The sequence below is a fragment of the Vicugna pacos genome, chromosome 3 (assembly GCF_048564905.1).
Source record: "Vicugna pacos chromosome 3, VicPac4, whole genome shotgun sequence".
In the NCBI taxonomy this organism is placed as follows: domain Eukaryota; kingdom Metazoa; phylum Chordata; class Mammalia; order Artiodactyla; family Camelidae; genus Vicugna; species Vicugna pacos.
In genome coordinates, this window is record NC_132989.1 from 48,053,177 (window position 1) to 48,071,777 (window position 18,601).

The following is an 18,601-nucleotide window of genomic DNA, read 5'->3' on the forward strand; positions in this document are numbered from 1 at the left end:
AGAATCAGTGTAAAATTCCCTGTAGCAGAAAACTTGAGAAAGACACAAATCATCCTCTCTCTGTGGCTCATATTTGGATGAGGTTCATGAGGTGATGGGATACCTCCACATTTCATTGGGGAGGCTTAAACAGACTCTTATTGACTCTAATGAGACCAACTGACGAATGGGTTCTAACTAGCAGTGTTAAATGCACTTCTGTTTTCCTCTATCATTAAGCCTGGAGAAAAGTTTGGTTTTTTCCTGTCCTGTAATATGCTTTTAGGAATTAAGGACATGTGAACTCGGTACAAAATAGTACTGAACATTCATTCTTTAATTCCCCAAATATTAGTTGAGTACCTATAATGACCCAGACACTGTGTGAGGAACTGAGGGTATAAAAATTAGTGAAAACAGACATGGTTTCTCTTTTCATAACATTATTGTCAAATGAGGAATACAGATAATCATCAAATAATTATCCTAGCTAATAAATAATTAGTAACTGAGAGAATACTCTGAAGGGAAAGATCATTATTTAATAACATCATAAATTAAAGGAATTAAATCTCAAGATGCAGTAAGAGATAATAAAGACAGTTCAGGACCAGGCACATTTTGGAGGTGATAAGGACCTACCAGGATATGTTTGAGAAACAAAAATATTCCTCCCTCACTCCCAGATATTCATTGAGGAGGGAAATTCTTGAAAAGAATTCTGAAGGTCTGTGAGATGTCATCCTCATACTTGTTTTTAATAGACATTGAATAAAAGGATTATCCCTCAAAACTGATTGTAAAACACAGGCCTTCTTATCTTTCTTGTTTGCCCAGATGGTCCACATGGAAAATATTGGGTAAGCAGACAACTACATCTAGTCACAGAAGTTTTACTTCTGTATAGGTGCAAACATAATTTTGACTGCTGTTTGCAATATAAACTAACTGGCTTAGTGATTATATTAACTATACCAGTATCGGGCTGACTAACTTGTTTTGTCTAGAAATACAGAAAGGTTTCTTATAGGCCACATGTAAAGCAACCATAAACAACCAAGTGCAAAAATAAGAACACAAGCTGAACAGATTTAGAAATACAATATTCCCTACATCATGAAGTGTTTCTCTACTTCAGCAGTTCTTTGTGTGAGAAAGTCACCAAAGACACTTTCATATAAAGAAACCATAATTTTGTTTTGTAATAAATGGGAAACAGAAGAAATAGGAAGACAGAATATAGGAAATAACTTATGAACAAAAAGATAGAAAACAAAAGAACAATTTTTTACATGTAAAATTTTGCAGTCTGATGCCCACTGTGCTCATGTGAACTGTTATTCAGAGAAGATAAGTGGTGACAGATGTGGCTTCCTTGTGGAAAGAACTTAATGTCAAGCAGCTGGGCAACTACATTTCTTAAAGAAAATTAGTTCTGAGCCCTCCTAATTGGACTCTTTTCCTCTCTCCTCCTTAAATTTGCAACTGGAGTTTTCAGTAAACCATAGCAATCTTGATGGCATCTAATGGTCTGAGTGATTTTACATTCCCAAGTCTTCCTGCTGGTGATGTTCATAAACTTTTGTAAGAACTAGTGTCCAGGATGGAATGATTCACCTGAAAACTTGACTGTTTATTTTATTAAAAGCTGATTAGGAATGATATATTATCATACATATATATTCCCCTTTCTATTACTATATCTTTTCTTTTCTGTCATACTTTTCTCCAGGAGTAATGGCTTAGATAATGACATTATTAGTAGGCCTAATTTATAAGAAAAACAATATGATTTTTATGTGTCATGTATTTAACCATGAAATTTGAAATTACTGTAGCAGGAATGTATTTTTTCAGGGGTAGCAGTTTTGCATTTCTACTAGTTAAAGCCTTTATACTAAAACCTTTTTGTTTTAAATCCATAATAAACAATGAAAAAGTGACAGGATATGAAATTAAAATCCCTCTAGAGAAGATATATAGAAAGGGGGAATCAGATAAATATATATATACATATATATGAATACTTCATAAATATTATATATATAATACTTTGCCTATTGCCATGTAAATATGGTACTTAATCTTATTACCCCACGAATATTCTCCATGTGACTTTAGAGCATTGAGGATATCACAGGGTGATAACGGTGGAAGAAGACGACGGTGATTTTTATTCTGGGGGCCACTCCAGGCTAGTGAGCTTATGCAGGTAAGATTATGAGCCCAGTAATACCTTCCTACTCCAGAATGATGCATCCTCCACATTCCAGCGAAATAGTTCCTCATCCCTGTAGAGGTGTATCTGGTTCTGCATGTGTAGTCCTTCACTTGTGTGGCTTTCTATCTTCCTATCCATCTCCTTGTCACATGATGGTTAAAACTGACTGCATTCTAGATCAGTGTTATCCAAGAGAAATATTATTCATGCCACTGTAGTAACTTAAAATTTTCTAATAACCACATTAACAAAAGTAAAAACTGTGTGATTAATTAATTTAATAATGTATTTGATTTAACCTAATATTTAAAATATTATTTCAACACATATCAGTGTGAAAGTCTTTAATGAGTAGCTCATGTTCTTTTTTTTTTTTCATACTAAAGCTTCAAAATCTGGTGTGTATTTCACACTTACAGCACAACTCAGTTTGAACTAGCCATACTTCAGGTTGCAATGACCACATGTGCCTAATGGCTACCATACTGGAGAGCAGAGCTCTAGATACTAGCAGCAGGTCTCATTATTCCTCTCTTTCATATGGCCACATCACTAGATCAAGCAATTAGGTACTATATCAAGGATGCCCTCTATTTTCATACACTGAGAAACCTAGAAATGAGATGACCATGCTCCCCTCTTAGGAAGTCAAACATCACCCTTTCTTTTAAAGTTCACCTGACTTGAACAAAATTTGCACAAGTTTCTACAACTCAGTTTATAAAAAGAATATCTGAAACTTCATTCTCAGTCTCATTTCATCCCATACCTAGATATTAGGCTTGTGCATCCCTTCCTCTTAGAACTCTTAAATATCTAATTGTTGACCAATCTCTTAAGATGCTTGTATTATATACTAGGCAGAAATAAGCAAATCAGTAGGAAACAAAAGAGAATTCCAAACTCAAGAGAGGTTCTGAATCATATAATCTATATACCATACCATGTCCATAGGAAATTAGCATGTTAATAATAAAAGCCAAAAGTATGGTTATTTTTATTCTGATAAAGCTAGAGTTTAATCTTGTCTCTATCACCTGTTTATGTATCTAACATCTTCATTATAGGAACCTCTTTTGCTCTAAGATAGTAACAATAATATTAATAGTCTTTGACATTAAGAATTACAGTTGCAATCATACATTGAATACTTGCTTTGGATCAGATTCTTTGCTAAGAATTTCACATTCATTAGTTATTTATTAAATCTCAGTAAATCAGATAATATATGTAATAGTTCTATCTTATATTAACTTATCAAGAGTCACCATAATATAACAATATTTATGATAATAATCATTGTTTGCCTTATCATTTTTCAGACTATCTTCACTTTTCTTAATTTATCAGTTTCCATCATAGACAGAAAACCTTTAATGACAAAACAATGTGTATTTATTATATGAATCCCTAGGTTTATTTATTGGTTTATTTATTGCTTGTAAATTTCTGGTGCTCAGGTGTTCAAGAGATAATGAATAAATGAATTCATAAGCCAAAAATGGGGCATTTCTGAATTCAAAAATCATGATGTAGCAAAGCAAGGCTATATTAATTGTTTTCTATTTCACTTGGAGAGCTGTATTTACTGTACTACAGTCTCCAGAATTTGTCAAAGTAAACCAAAGGAGATGAATTTTGTATAGTCAGTGAAAGAACTCAAATGTTTATTTAAATAGAGCAATCAGATTCACTGACAATGGGACTGATCTGATTCTTCATATTCTTCTTCTCCTGCCCCTCCCACTAATGACTAGGCCATGGATGTGCCATCTTATTTCTTAATGGCTGGACAGCCTTAAATACACAGTGGTGAATCCTGTGGATACAGAACAGATCCATATAAAGGGGACTCTGCCCTTTACTAGCTTTCAGATATGGAGGCTCACTGAGTCTGCTTCCTTTTTTTTTTCCCCTCAAAATCATATAAAATATTAAAATTTTTGTTTGTGCCATAAACATTTAAGTTAGAAATAAACCACACCTAACCATTTCTGAGAAAATGTTAAGTTAATGCCCTTTGTGTACAAACTTCTTATTTAAATTCTAATTTAAAAGTCAAGAGTCAACGAAAATTTTTGACAATGTTATCAGCATTTCTGAGAAAACTGAAAAATATTCAGATGTAAAAGTATGAAAGTAGAACTCTGTCTTACACCACTCACAAGAATTAAATCAAAATAGATTAAAGACTTAAATGTGAAACCAGAAACCATAAAATTCTCAGCAGAACACAGTAAAAAAGTTCCTTGACTTGGGTCTTGGCAAGTTATGTTTTGGATGTGACACCTAAAGCACAAGCAACAAGAGCAAAAGCAAACAACAGAGGCTATAATTAAAAAGCTTCTGCACAGCAAAAGAAACAATTAACAGAATGAAAAGACAATCTAAGGAATGGGAATAAGTATTTGCAAACCATGTATCTGATAAAATGTAATATCTAAAATATATAAAGAACTCATAAACCCAACAACAACAACAACAAAACCAAAAAACAAATAACCCAATTAAAAAATGGGCAGAGGGTCTGAACACACATTTTTCCAAAGAAGATATATGAATGGCCACAGGTACGTGAAAAGATGATAAACATTTCTAATCATCAGAGAAATGAAAATGAAAAGCACAATGAGATGTTATCTCACACCTATTAGAATGGCTACATCAACAAGGCAAGGAATAACAAATGCTGGAGAGTATATAAAGAAAAGGAAGTTCTTGTGCACTGTTGGCAGGACTGTAAATTGGTACAGCCACTATGGAAAACTGTATGGCACTTACTCAAAAAACTAAAAATAGAACTACCATATGATCCAGCAGTTCCACTCATGGGATAAAAACATCATGTCAAAGAGATATCTACTCTCTCATGTTCATGACAGCATTATTTACAATAGTCAGACATCGAAACAATTTAAATGCCTATCCAGATATATGAATAAAGAAATTGTTATACACACACACACACACACACACACACACACAAGAATATTATTCAGCCATTAAAAAGAAGGAAATTTGCCCCTTGTGACAACATGGATGGATCTTGAGGGCATTATACTAAGTGAAATAAGTCAAAGAAAGACAAATACTCAACTGTATGTGGAATATAAAAACAAAACAAAATTCCAAACTCAAATAAATATCAGATTTGTGTTTACTGGAGGTGGTAGGTGGGGGAAGGAGGGAACAGATGAAGGTGGTCAAAAAGTACAAACTTCTAGTTATAAGATAAATAAATACTAGGGATGTAATGCACAACATGATGATGATAGTTAACATTGCTGTGTGGTATATTTGAAAGTTGTTAAGAGAGTAAATCCTAAGAGTTCTAATCACATGTTTAAAAATTTTTCTTTCTTTTTTGTATTTATATAGGATGATTGATGTTTAAACAATTGTGGAATTGTGGTAATCATTTTGTAATATATATAAATCAAATCATTATTTTGTATACCCTAAACTTACACAGTGCTATATGTCAATTTTATCTCAATGAAACTGGAAAAAATCTGATTAACAGAAAAAATAATCAGCATTTTGTATTAAATGCTATTTTGTATAACAATCATTGACTTTACCTTCTCCTGCCCTTTTAAACTTTAATTCAAATGAAATATTTTAATATAGTTTCTTTTCCCATTTAAATAAACAGCAAATAATTGTTAGTTTAGATGTGATTGTATATGAGATTTACATATGAATATTTTACATCTGGGCTGTTTATTGAAAGAATTTCCACCTTAAAAATACAAAAACCAGTAAAGGATAAAATTTTCATGGTAATGGCTCAGGAATACCTAGTCTAAAAATTTTCAGGATATTTTCAATGCCAGTGTTAGAACTTCTGGTGTCAAATAAGAGATTATATTTCTTTATACATGATCATGGAGAGATTTTAGATGAAGTTCTTAAAGAAATAAATTAGCTTCAGTGTTTTCCCTCAAAGAAAGATAGATATAAAAATGTGCCCCCCTCTCTTTCTTCCTCTCTCTTTCCTTTCCTTTCCTTTTCTTTCCTTTCCTTTTCCTTCCTTCCTTCTCTCCCTCAATCCTTCTTTCTTTTCTTTTCTGTCTTTCTTAGCAGAGAAAGAAAACTTCAAAGATTGATGTCATGTGAGTACAAGAAATGAGATCCATATTGTGAGCCCTAAAGGATTAAAGATTATTACCTGAAGGGACAATGAGCTTGTCTCAGAAGGTCCTTTCCTACTTCATTAGAGTAAAATGCATGCATGGTCCTGTTAATGAACTTCCCAGGAAGTCCAATCTTTCTCTGAACACCACACTGTTGACAAGGTACCTCACATACAGGAACAAGAGCACATGATCCACAGATGCACTGCTCTGACCTTTCATGTATGACGATTCAGTAGGTATCATTTGGATTACATACAACACTTAATGGAAACAGCCCAAAAAGAGACCTGGGCTTTTAGGAAACTGATAGGAAGCTTAGCTAGAACATGCCTGAAAGGCAAAGACACTATAAAGAATGAAGGAAACCGTCACACTCATGATTATTATCAAGTTTCCTCAGTTTCAGGACTTACAGAGTTCAAAGTTGAGTTAGAGGACTCCAGCCAGGAAGGTGTATGGATTTCTAATTCTGTCTTCAAGTTATTTAACTATTTGCTAAATGACAATTACAGAAACTTAGAAAATAAATCCAAACAAAAAACAGAAATGCAAAAATCTCTGCTTTATTAAGCTTAATGCATTCTCAAAGATTTCCCTATAAGGTGTAAGAATTTGGCTGAATAAATGAAGGTTAAATCATCAACAGGGAGATCATTATTTTCTCATTCAAAGGATCTATAAAAGGACACAGTGCTGCCCTTGCTGTATTAATTTGCAAGCATAAATACATGAAGGTAAAAGCTTGAAATGTGCATCTGGTCCTAAGCTACAAAAGTAAATGAAAGCTAACTTCTCTTTCTTTGAGTCTATCATTTCCTAGATTGTAAGGCAGATCAAATTATGACTTGCACTGAAAGGGACCTATACTATATATTTATTACATTATATATAACAATTATTTAATTAAGATATTAAATCATATTTAACACTTGTGAGGCCTAGCCTACTCAACTAAATAAACAAGAATCATATAACTAGTAGTTTCTCTCATTGGTTTTACTTCATATTCATTATGAACCAAGTTTGACACATTAAGTGAGAGCCTTTACATAATTAGCAGAACAGATATACAAAAGAACCTAGAAATAAGAGATTTGTGTGTAACCTTTGATGAGAAATTTTCATTTGGGGGCCTTAATGTCCTTATTTGTAAAATGACTGATTTGAAAAAATAATGGGTTAGAATTAGAAGTTTAAGGTGTTGCAAAATTTTTTGAAGGAGACATAGAGATAAATGATCAAGCATGCATCTTTATTATTCTACTCTTTCCAATATAAAAAAGCTGATTAATTGATTTGCTTATTTTCTTGATAATTAAAGAGATATGTTATTAAGCAAAATAAAGTCACCTCATTATTTTTTCACCAGCTTTTGCTTTGAGGAGAAAGTTTGTGTTTATGTATGTAAAGCTGTATTAAGAATAAGAATAAATTAAAACTATAAAACAGTTTTACATACCAAGGTTCAATAATAAATAAATGCCTTTGGGTCTTTTACCCTTTGAACTATACACAATATTATAACTGACTGATCTAGTTACCTTGAAATCCGGTTTGTCCCCATTAGATTCTAAGCAATTATCTGTTTACATGAAGTAAAGAAATAAATCATCTCCATTTTATATGAGGTGTTGACATTTATTGATTTAATGTTCTCTTAAAATCTTTTAAGGAAATGGTTTTTAAATTACAATAATAAATGGGCAGAAATTAATGGACCTACCCAAACTAGAGCAACATGTTGACATGTAATTCACTGTCAAAATTTTGTGAGTGAATTTTATTTTCACTCCTTCTTTTATTAAGGAAAATTATGGCTAAGACGCTATATGTGGCTAGCTTTTTTTTATAACTTGCACTGCTCTTTCTCTGTGAGCTAGTGTTTAAGGATACTACTCTACTGAGAAACATAATTATTTCCTTTTAGATGCTGACATGTACTATATTTTCTGTCTTCACTAGACTAAAAGTCCTTCAAAAGAAAATCTTTGAAAAAAGATTTTACTCTAAATAATTTAGGAAGAAGAAATAAACTACCATGAATATAATAAATGATTAACATTCAGACACTTCTGCTTAAATATTTAATAAGAAAACGTGTTGTAATGTAACATGCAGTATAAACTTTACTAAATATATAAAAAATGAAGCACAAATCATTCAGATTACCTTTTTTATCAGTCTCCAAGCTAGCTGTTACATATACATAAATGGTGCCTCTCTACAAATATATAATCAGACTTTTTTCTTATAATTCCTTTCATGTTCATTACCTTGCTGCTCTATCAGCTTTCCCCAATCCTTTATCTACTATCTATCCTCTTTATTTTCTGTTTGTTTGTTTTTATCGTTAAAACAACAGGAGTGTGGTTTATCTTTGTCAATATGCAAATGACTATGTTTTAAAATTGTATGTTTTTTTAGGTTTGATTGCATGGGTACATGTATGCTAAATACAAAATTCAAATTTAACCCTTTTTCCCCATGTTAGTTTCCTATTTAAGCATCTTTAAATAAATCAGGATTTTTCTAAAATCGATAACATTAAAACTTTTGTTGTCATCTAAGATTAGGTTGAAGGGTAATTGATAGATCATAGCAAGTTCACTCAAAAAAAGTAAAGTGAGCTGATCTTGCCTTAGAGGGAAATACAGAAATAGTAGAAAGAGTTCAAATATGAAAATTTTACTTTCAGCTGAATTCTCGCCTTATTTGAAATCACAGCGAAGGATTGTCTCCTTTTAGGAGCCTATGTCTAGCCATACTGTTTTGTTTTGTTTTGTTTGATATAAAACAATTTTCTTCTGTTACAAGTGTCTATGTTATATTGTTAAATCTGAAGTCTGAGGTCAGAGAATATAGTACCACTTCATGTTTCCGATAGACCACAGAGGCATTCTTGCATACGTGTGTCCCCTAGGATGCTTGAAGTGCTTTAACAAGTTTCCATAGCTTAACTCTAAAAAAAAACCAAGATAGGAAAGGCTGAAGGGAATCTAACACATGGGCTTAAACAACTTTTAGGGTCTCATTATTGCAGAAAATAAACCTTTGGCTTGAAATTTTATTTCAGATTGATTAGGCAAATGATGCTTGAAAAAGCTATTCCACTTCAAAATCTTTGGCTTTTGTACAGTGTTCTCAGTTTGACTTTTGAAAAACCCCTCTTCCCTGCCAATTGTGCTACCCCCAATGGTCTTTTGGTGTTATTTATCTGTTAGGTTATTGTACTTTATTTTATAATCTTAGCATACCCGAAATGCAAGCAGCTGAAAAAACTTACCTATATTAAAGGCATACACTATTTTACACAGGGAGAAATAAAAAACCTTAATGGAAATGTGGAAATCGTTCCAAAGAAAGTACAAACCTGCCTTAACTTGGCAGGTCTGGACTTACTAAGCTAAACAGACTATTCAGCTGGATAGCGAAGTTCAGGAAATACAATCATTGGAAATACATTGGTGCCTCTTGGGACTTAGCCTTTGAAGTTGTTTCTGTAAAAACCTTCTACCAAATATCTATGTAAAAATCTTTCCTTATCCTTCTGGCATGTAGGTCATGATACCTAGTTATTTCCCACTGAATGTCCATCAAATATCATTCTTTTGATAATTTTAAGAATTCAAAGTCTCATATATCCAATGTCACACTCATTCAAAACCCCAACAGCTCTCACCGGGATTGTTCACATTCCTGATTAACCCCTGGAGCATAGAGAACTCACCTAACTAGCTGCTTGAGGAAAGGGAAAAGCTGTAGCAAGACAGAAGCCCAGTGATTATTCTGAGAAAAGCACTCACTCATTCAGTCTCATTTTATCCTAGTATGTGTACTACTAACCACTAAAAGCAAAGTGATATTTTTCTGTTACTTGATTTGGTAGAAAGGCTTTATTGCCTTCAGCTTATAAGACCCTAACTACTTAAGCTAACATGTTCCATAAATCATCAGACAATAAGAATGCTAGTAACTCTAACTAAGATGTATTTGGGAGAGTCTTTTTTAAATATGAAGTAAATTAGCATTTGAAATTTCATCTTATTTTATCTCACAATTTGTACTTACAGGCCATACAATTTTAACATGATTAGTTATAGTTAGCACATGTAGTGAGGCAAGTTTGATACTTTCTAATAGAAATTTTGTGGTGACTGAGGGTTTTCTGTGCAATGATAGGCAATGCTGCAGAAGCAACGGTTTGATGTTGAAGGCAAACATACAAATTTATGATAATATCCACAACAATGTCTTTAGATTCTGCTCAGATGAGTACACAAGATGACAAAGAATCATTCAATCATTGGAGACACATTCCACACTTCAGAGTTACATACTGTGGGTGATACAAAGTTGAAAGAGACTGGATCCTCTTTTCAAAGTCCTAAGATATAAAACTGCAGTGCACTAGATTTTTCATGTCATTTCAAGGGATTTGCAGAGTACCTGTAGTTTCATGGAGTGTTAAGAAAAGTCTTCAGTTACCATCAAATATTTTAGCAAGGACAATAGCATTATGAGGACAGGTATGTTTTTAAAAAAAAAAAAAAGAAAGAGAGCGAGAGAGAGTTGTTTTGTTAAAGTCTCTTCAGAAACTTCACATCCTGGCTGCTTTAGCATTCTGAATCATCCTATAAATCTCATTATTTTAAAACGGTGATCAAGTGAAAAAAATTACAGAAAATTCAAGTTCAGGCTTTGAATAAATGCAGTTGAGATTAATGCTGAGCCATCATGAGAAATGAGTATCCTGTAGCCTGAGTTGCAAGTAAATGATAGAGTCATGATTATTCAATACAGGTTTGATACAAAATAAGGAATTCTTGATCATATCAAGGAGGGGCAAACAACAAAGAATAGAAAAATGCAAAAATTGAAAATATGAGTTCAGTAGATTTTGCCAATGATATCATCCTTTGCTGGGTAGCTTTGTTGAAATTTAATTAAATCAGAATATTACCTGCTCTATGTCTATGAGGGCCTGTGACTTACATGACTTGTTTCCCTTTCCCATTTGTGATTCAGGGTCCTGGTTAAATTCTTAGAACATAGTGGATACTCTGATAACAGATTCATTAAGTAATCAATCAAAATATACCATATATTATATAGGTAGTGGTCCATAAAGGAAAAAAAAGATTGTGTATAATCTGAGTTTCTCAATTTTTTTTTCCTACCACTCTTTCCATATCCAGTTTAAGACATATCTAACTAAATGGCTTCATCAGCCCATAATGAAATAAAAGTTCTCTTTCTCTCAATTGCTCTTTCAAGGATCTATTTGCATTTTTCTTCAAATTTATTCCCAGAAAATATTTAATAAGTACTTATTAATTTTATTTGTGTTCAAGGATGGGATATATCATTTATAAAGAAGGTCAAGTTCTTGCCGTTTGTGGAGCTTCTATTTTAGTGAAAGAAAAAGACATGAAGCACAAAATTACATAATATAATATCAGATAAATAAAACAGGAATGGGGAATAGAAAGCAGCAGAGGCAATTTTAGACAGAGTAATCGAGGAAGGCCTCTGTGCAAAATCAGCATTTAGAATAAAATATTTCAGGAAAATAAAATGGCAAATACAAAGGAAGAGCTTTATGAAATGGAGGAACAGAAAGAAGTCTAGTGAGGGTGGGGATAAGGGTTATGAGTAAGTAGGAGATTGGTAAGAAATGGAAAGGTAGGAAGAACCAGATGTTGTATGGTCATGGAGAAGTTTGGATTTTATTCTGATTTTGTGATAAAAGTCACTGACAGTTCTGAGAAGGAAGTGATCTAATCTAATTTAGGTATTAAAATTTCCATATTGACTGCTCTGTGGAAAAGTGACTAAAGAGACAAGAAAACATCAAGAACACTAAAGGGTCTATTGCAGCCTATGGTGGCTTAGGTGGGCTCGTAATAAAAATGGAGAGAACAGCATAATGGATTCAGCATTATTTTCAAGTAGGGACTGAATGACTTGCTATGGATGGGAATTCATGTGTAAAGAAAAGAGAAGCGTCAAATATGACTCTTCATACTTTGGTTTAAAATAACATATGATGAAGGCCCCATTTATCCAAGTAGAGAAGTGGGAAAGGATCAGCTTTGGGGTGGGGAATTTTACCTTTTTGTTTTAATCATATTAATTTTGACATGTAAATTCAAGTGGATATTAACTTGAAATATCAAGTAGGTGGTAAAGTCTGTGAGTTTAAAACCACACAAAAAGGATGGGATTGAATGTATAAAGAGTCAGTCTTCAGCATATAAATACCATTATATTATAGCCATATGCCATTGGGTCTTGGGGTATTCTTCCCCAACTTAATGTCCAAGAATATCAGGAGTTTATTCAGTACAAAGTTTCCAGTTCTGTTCCCATTTATTTCTTGGAGAGAAGATTGGGATTGTGATCTGTCCTTAGATTGACCCTATTTTTCTGGTACTTTTTCTTCTGCTCCCTCCACTTGTTATAACTGTAGATCTCACATGGCCCCTCAGGTTTTGATGCTATCACACCTACTCCCTTAATGACTCCAGTGAAGTTTTTAGGAGGAACATGTTTTAGGAAAAGGAACAATTATTCTCATATTTACTGTAAGCTGTAATTTGCTATCAAAACTTCTCTATGAATACACATCCACTAGAGATGATTTTTAAATGTAGAATTTGATTCAGTGACTCATCTAAGAGTCCATGTTGCTAGTCCACGGGACATAGTTTGAAGAGCAGGGCATTACACCGCCAAAGGAATGGGACTCTAGTGTTTAATGCTCCTTAGCTTATGCTGACACACTCAGCTGTTATACCTCATGCATGCCTACTGTTTCAGAATGGCTGGTCAGGAAGGACTTTCAGCTTGAGCCAAGCACTGAGCACTTGAGTCAGAATCATGTATCACAAATATTTCAATCCTGATTTTGAGTCTGGATCATCAATTCCGATTGCCTCTTACCTTAGGATGAGGTTCTGGGAGATGAAAGATAACTGGAATGGGGATCAGAAAACTCCATCTAATAGTGAACTTCATTGGAATTATCTTAGTCCATTAGAGAGAGTATAACAACACTGAAAGTATTTGGATTTCAATCCTTTTGCTTCGAGAAGGATACTCCCCAGCACAAAGAGTTTTGGTGACGGGCAGCTTTTGTTGATTTGTAAGAATGGGCTAGTTATACACTTCTCTCAATATCATTAGTGCTTGCAAAAGTTTGTCTTTCCCTACAGCTTGACTTGACATGGATTATACCAATATCTCAAAGTTTTAAGATAATTATATATAAAATTGGAACTATAGAATCAGTTGTGAAACTTCTTGCTTTCATCAACCTTTCCACTAATCTTATGCTGAAGATGACACATTCTTTAAAAGTAAGCAATTGACTCCTTGATACCATCAGACAGATTGTAAATAAGCATGGCTCTAAATATTACAAGGTTGTCAATAATAACAACAAAGTAGCTTTTGTTGATTACTGTATAAAAACACAGACTTAGAAGTTAATAACTATAAGACACTCCAGACATCATTCTCAAACTGGTAAGCCCAATATCACAGCCAAAGTATTTTTCTGTAAGAGATAAAATTTCTCAGTCACGATTGCCTTTGGACAAAAGCTAAGATACAAAACACAACAAATACAACCACAAAATATTTGGATCTCTTGACTTGATCTTGAACTTGAGAGATCCTGGGGTACTAGGCTAAGAATCTGACTTTGAAGATACCATTTTTACATTATTATTTTTTTAACCTGGGTATCAAATGTACAGACTTACATATTTGGAATTCTTTAAGAGAGTAAATTAAGTAGTCCTTTTAGTAAGTTAACAGTCAGTCCTCACTGTGATATTATATCATGCCAGAAATCCTAAAAGCAAATATCAGTAAACAAGGAAAAGTGCTTTGCTGAGAATTCTTCTCAGAAGGTACGTGTTTTCAGTATTGTTATTGTTCCTTCGTTGGGAAAGAAAACATTTTACAAAAAAAAAAAAAAATCTTGCCTTCTAGGTCTACCTATATGCCCATTAGACCATTCTAGCATACCAGAAACTCCAAGGAAGTAAATGACTACAACCATAGGCCATAGACATGTTTAAGTGTTTCATTCATGGTGAAAAAACAATTCAGCTGAACTTTCCATCTATTGTTCAATATTATTACTAAAATAAATGTTTTATCTAATGGTGTATGGATATTTTAATTGACTAGATGTTCACAAATTTTACGTTCTTGGTCTTTTGAGGTAATTTTATTAAATGTATCTTGCATTTTAGCTGCCCAGCATCCATTTCCCCTGGTCTAGTTCAAATCATCTCAGTTTCCTTTTTAAGAATTACTCCTATCTCCACTATATGAAGTCATGGTTGGTCTCTAAATCAGGATACTTTTAATTGTTCCTTAGTGAAAGGACAAATTTGTGACATCTAAACAAATTGGAATTTTTCTCTCATTACTTTCCAGTAAGAATAGAGTACAAAGAGGAAAATAATTTAGAAACTTTTGTTCCAAGAACAGTGTCTTAATGAAAATCTAGAGTGGTTCCTACCAGAGACATATCTTACACTACCAAAGCCTTATTATTCAGCTGTTACTTATATTTCTGTCCCTACATATCCTTCAGATAAATTTTATCTAGTTATTCAGAGTCGGTTTATAAATTCTATAGACCGTGAAATTTGGAAATTTAAAACTTTCATATATCCAAAGAATTTTAATATCACCCTTTTTGATGAAGTACAGAAGCTTGTGGTGTTTAGGTATGTTCATAAAAAATCTTTCAGAAATAGGAACAAATTTTACAAAGTCATCTTGCAAAAGATGTGGTAATAAAACAATCTCAGTAATGAGTTCATGTTGAAATATTGCTGGAGGTAAAAATATTGCTGGAGGTACGTTAATTTATTATTCACACACCATGTAATGGTCAATTCCTATCATTTAAACTCATTTTTTAAGAAGAGCTGAAAATAACATAGTATATTAAGAAAAATTTGGACTTCAAAATTAAAAAAAATTACAACTTCAAAAAACATCAAATCCATTTAAGGTTATATAATAATAGTAAATACTTCAGTGATAATATGGTGTCTTTCACCATTATAGCTTTTTCACCCTCTCAAGTACATTTTGAATGGCATATTCCCTCAGTGCAGGGCTTCATGTTAACAAGATTTTTTCTGTATCAGTAAATTTCCAAATATATCTTTGATAATTTCTACAGCCGGTTCAGAGCCAGTCATGGTGTCTATATGCTTGACCAACAGATATTCTACAATATATTTTTTTCCATAATTCTTTAGTACTGTTGACATAAACTCTATCTGGATATTCTGTATATTCATTTATACCAGAAATAAATTTCAGAAGCCTGAAATGACATGAAGTCATTTTAATGCCCTTCTGGGTCTTATAAAAGTATGTACTTAATACTCAGAACTTTCAAGGGCAAACATATCTCTGTTATTTTTTTTTATATTATTTGCTTTAAAATAAAATGAATGCTCTCAGCATATGAAATCCAGGTAACTCTGACTGGCAATAAAGTCTTTAATATATAACACCGAAGAGTGTACATGGCATAGAGGATGATATCAATAAGCACTGGTTGAATGAAAAGTATCTTTCAAAATTTAAGGCATATGCCTTGAGGTGCTGATCCATTTCATCTCAATTCTCAAACCTATTGATGTACCATTGTTTGGAGTATTCTTTCTATATTCTTTTGGTATCTGCAGGGTCTTCAGTGATAGCGCCAATATTCCTGGTACTGGTAATTTCTGTCTTCTTTCTTTTTTTTGTCACCCTTGCCAGAGGTTTGCCAATTAAAACAATATTTTCAAAGAACCAACTATTTGTTTCATTGACTTCTATTGTTTTCCTGTTTACAGTTGCATTAATATCTGCTCTTACTATTACATCCCTCCTTATGCTTTCATTGGGTTACTTTGCTCTTGTTTTTCTCAGTCTTGAAGTAGATACTTAGATTATTATTTGAGAATTTTTCTGTTTTCTAACGTATGCATTTAGTGCTACAAATTTCTCTGTTAGCACTACTTTAGTTATGTCTGATCTCACAAACTTTGATAAATTCTATTTTATTTTCATTCATTTCAACTTATTTATAAATTTCCTTTGAGACCTTCTCTTTGACACAAAGATAACCTAAAGTGTTAATTAATAGTTTGTTCATTAGTTTTCAAGTGCTTGGTGATTTTTCCATTTATCTTTCTATTACTAACTTCTAGTTTGACTATTGTGTTGGAGAACATGCCGTGTATGATTTCAGATCTTTTAGATTTTCTGATATTTGTTTCTTGGCCTAGAATAAGGTCTATTTTAATACACATTTCTTAACGGCTTAAAACGTGTGTTCTGCTGCTGTTGAATGGTGTGTTCTAAAAATATTGATACGTTTCTTTTGGTTAATAGTTTTTTAAAGTTCTTTTATATTCTTGCTGATCTAGCTAGTTATTCTATGAGTTATTTAGAAAGGGTATTAAAGTCTCAATTATAATTGTGAATTTGTCTATTCTTTCAGTTCTATTAGTTTTTATTTCACACTTTGCAGCTTATTTGTTTGGTTTATACACAATTAATACTGCTATGTCTTTTTGATGTATTAACTCTTTTATCATTATATCATGTTCCTCTCTGACTGTATTTGAAATGAGCATAAAAACAGTAAATACTTGGGCCATGTTTTCCATTTGATTATGCTAACATTACTTATTTGACTGATATACTTATCCCATTTACATTTACTGTAATTATCAATATGCTAGGGATTAAGTTTACCATTTTATTTTTTGTTTTCACATATTTTACTCATATCTTTTTATCTGTCATTTCTCTGTTTTCTTCTGCCTTTCTGTGGATTACCTGAACATTTTTTAGATTCCATTTTGATTTATCTACAGTGTTTTTGAGTATATCACTTTGGATAATTTTATTAGTCATTAAAAAATTTAAAAAAACTGATTAAAAATTGTCAGAAGACCTGAATAGACAGTTTTTCAAAGAAGATACTCAGATGGCCAACAGGAATGTGAAAAGATACTCAACACTGCTAAAAATCAGGGAAATGCAAATCAAGGCCACAATGAGATATCACCTAACATCTGTCAGAATGTCTATCAAAAAAGAACACAAATAACTAACGTTAGTGAGGACGTGGAGAAAAGGGAACCCTTCACGAATGTTGATGGAAATGGAAATTTGTGCAGCTACTGTGGAAAAGAGAATGGAGGAGTCTCAAAAAACTAAAAATAAAACTACTACATGACCCAGCAACCGAATCCTGGGTATATATCTGAAAAAACCAAAAGCACTAACTGGAAAAGATATATTCACCCCAATGTTCTTAGTGGTATTATTTACAATTGCCAAAATATGAAAACAAACGGTCTATCAACAGATAAATTGATGAAGAAGGTATAATACACACACACACACACACACACACACACAATGGACTACTACTCAGCCATAAAAAAGAATAAAAATTTTGTCATTTGCAACACCATGGGTGGATTTGGATGGTATTATTTGAAGTGAAGTAAGTCAGACAGAGAAAGATAGATGCTGCATGATTTCACTTATATACAGTGTCCAAAAAACTACAACAAATTAGAGAATTTAACAAGCAGACTCACAGATATAGAGAATAAAGGAGTAATTACCAGTAGGGAGAGGAATCGGGGGGAGGGGCAAGATAGGGAATAGGGAGTTAAGACATATAAACTATTATGTATAAAGTAAACTACAAGGATATATTGTATAACACAGGGACTATACTCAATACTTTACTATAACTGTAAGTGGAGTATAACCTTTAAAAATTATGAATCATTATATTGTATACATGTAACAGATAATATTTTATATCAATTATACTTCAATTTAAAAACCATTATTTATTATAGCATCCATAAAGTTAATGGGAAAAATGACACAAAACAATACTAAGAATTATTGAATATATACAATCTTATTAAAAATAAAATCAAAATAAATACACCCTTAGAAAAATATTCATAGGAGTAGAATCAATAAGCAAAAAGTGAGAGAACCGAGAGACTGCCTTAGAGAACAGGAAGTGGCTGAGGCAAAAGCAGAATCTAAGGGGTATTTGAGATTCTAACAATTGAAACTATAATCTTACTTTAAGCAAGGAATGATGGATGGTGATGGGGTTGATGAGTCAAATACAAAGGGAACATTCTGTTATGGCAATTATATGGACATTTCTTGCTTATAAAGATTGTAATAGAAG

The 18,601-nt window shown here is 32.7% G+C and overlaps 1 long non-coding RNA gene across 4 annotated transcripts in view; it reads right to left on the reverse strand.

The window, feature by feature from the left end:
* The window catches only part of LOC116278188 (uncharacterized), a 372,724-nt gene that overhangs the window by 301,553 nt on the left and 52,570 nt on the right, over nt 1-18,601 (reverse strand). Inside the window, exon 3 of one of the 4 annotated variants that reach the window (XR_012071261.1) lies at nt 2,216-2,373. The exons of the other annotated variants lie outside the window; for them this stretch is intronic. This is a non-coding gene — a long non-coding RNA (uncharacterized lncRNA). The remainder of the gene's footprint in view (nt 1-2,215; nt 2,374-18,601) is intronic. 4 annotated transcript variants of the gene reach the window in all.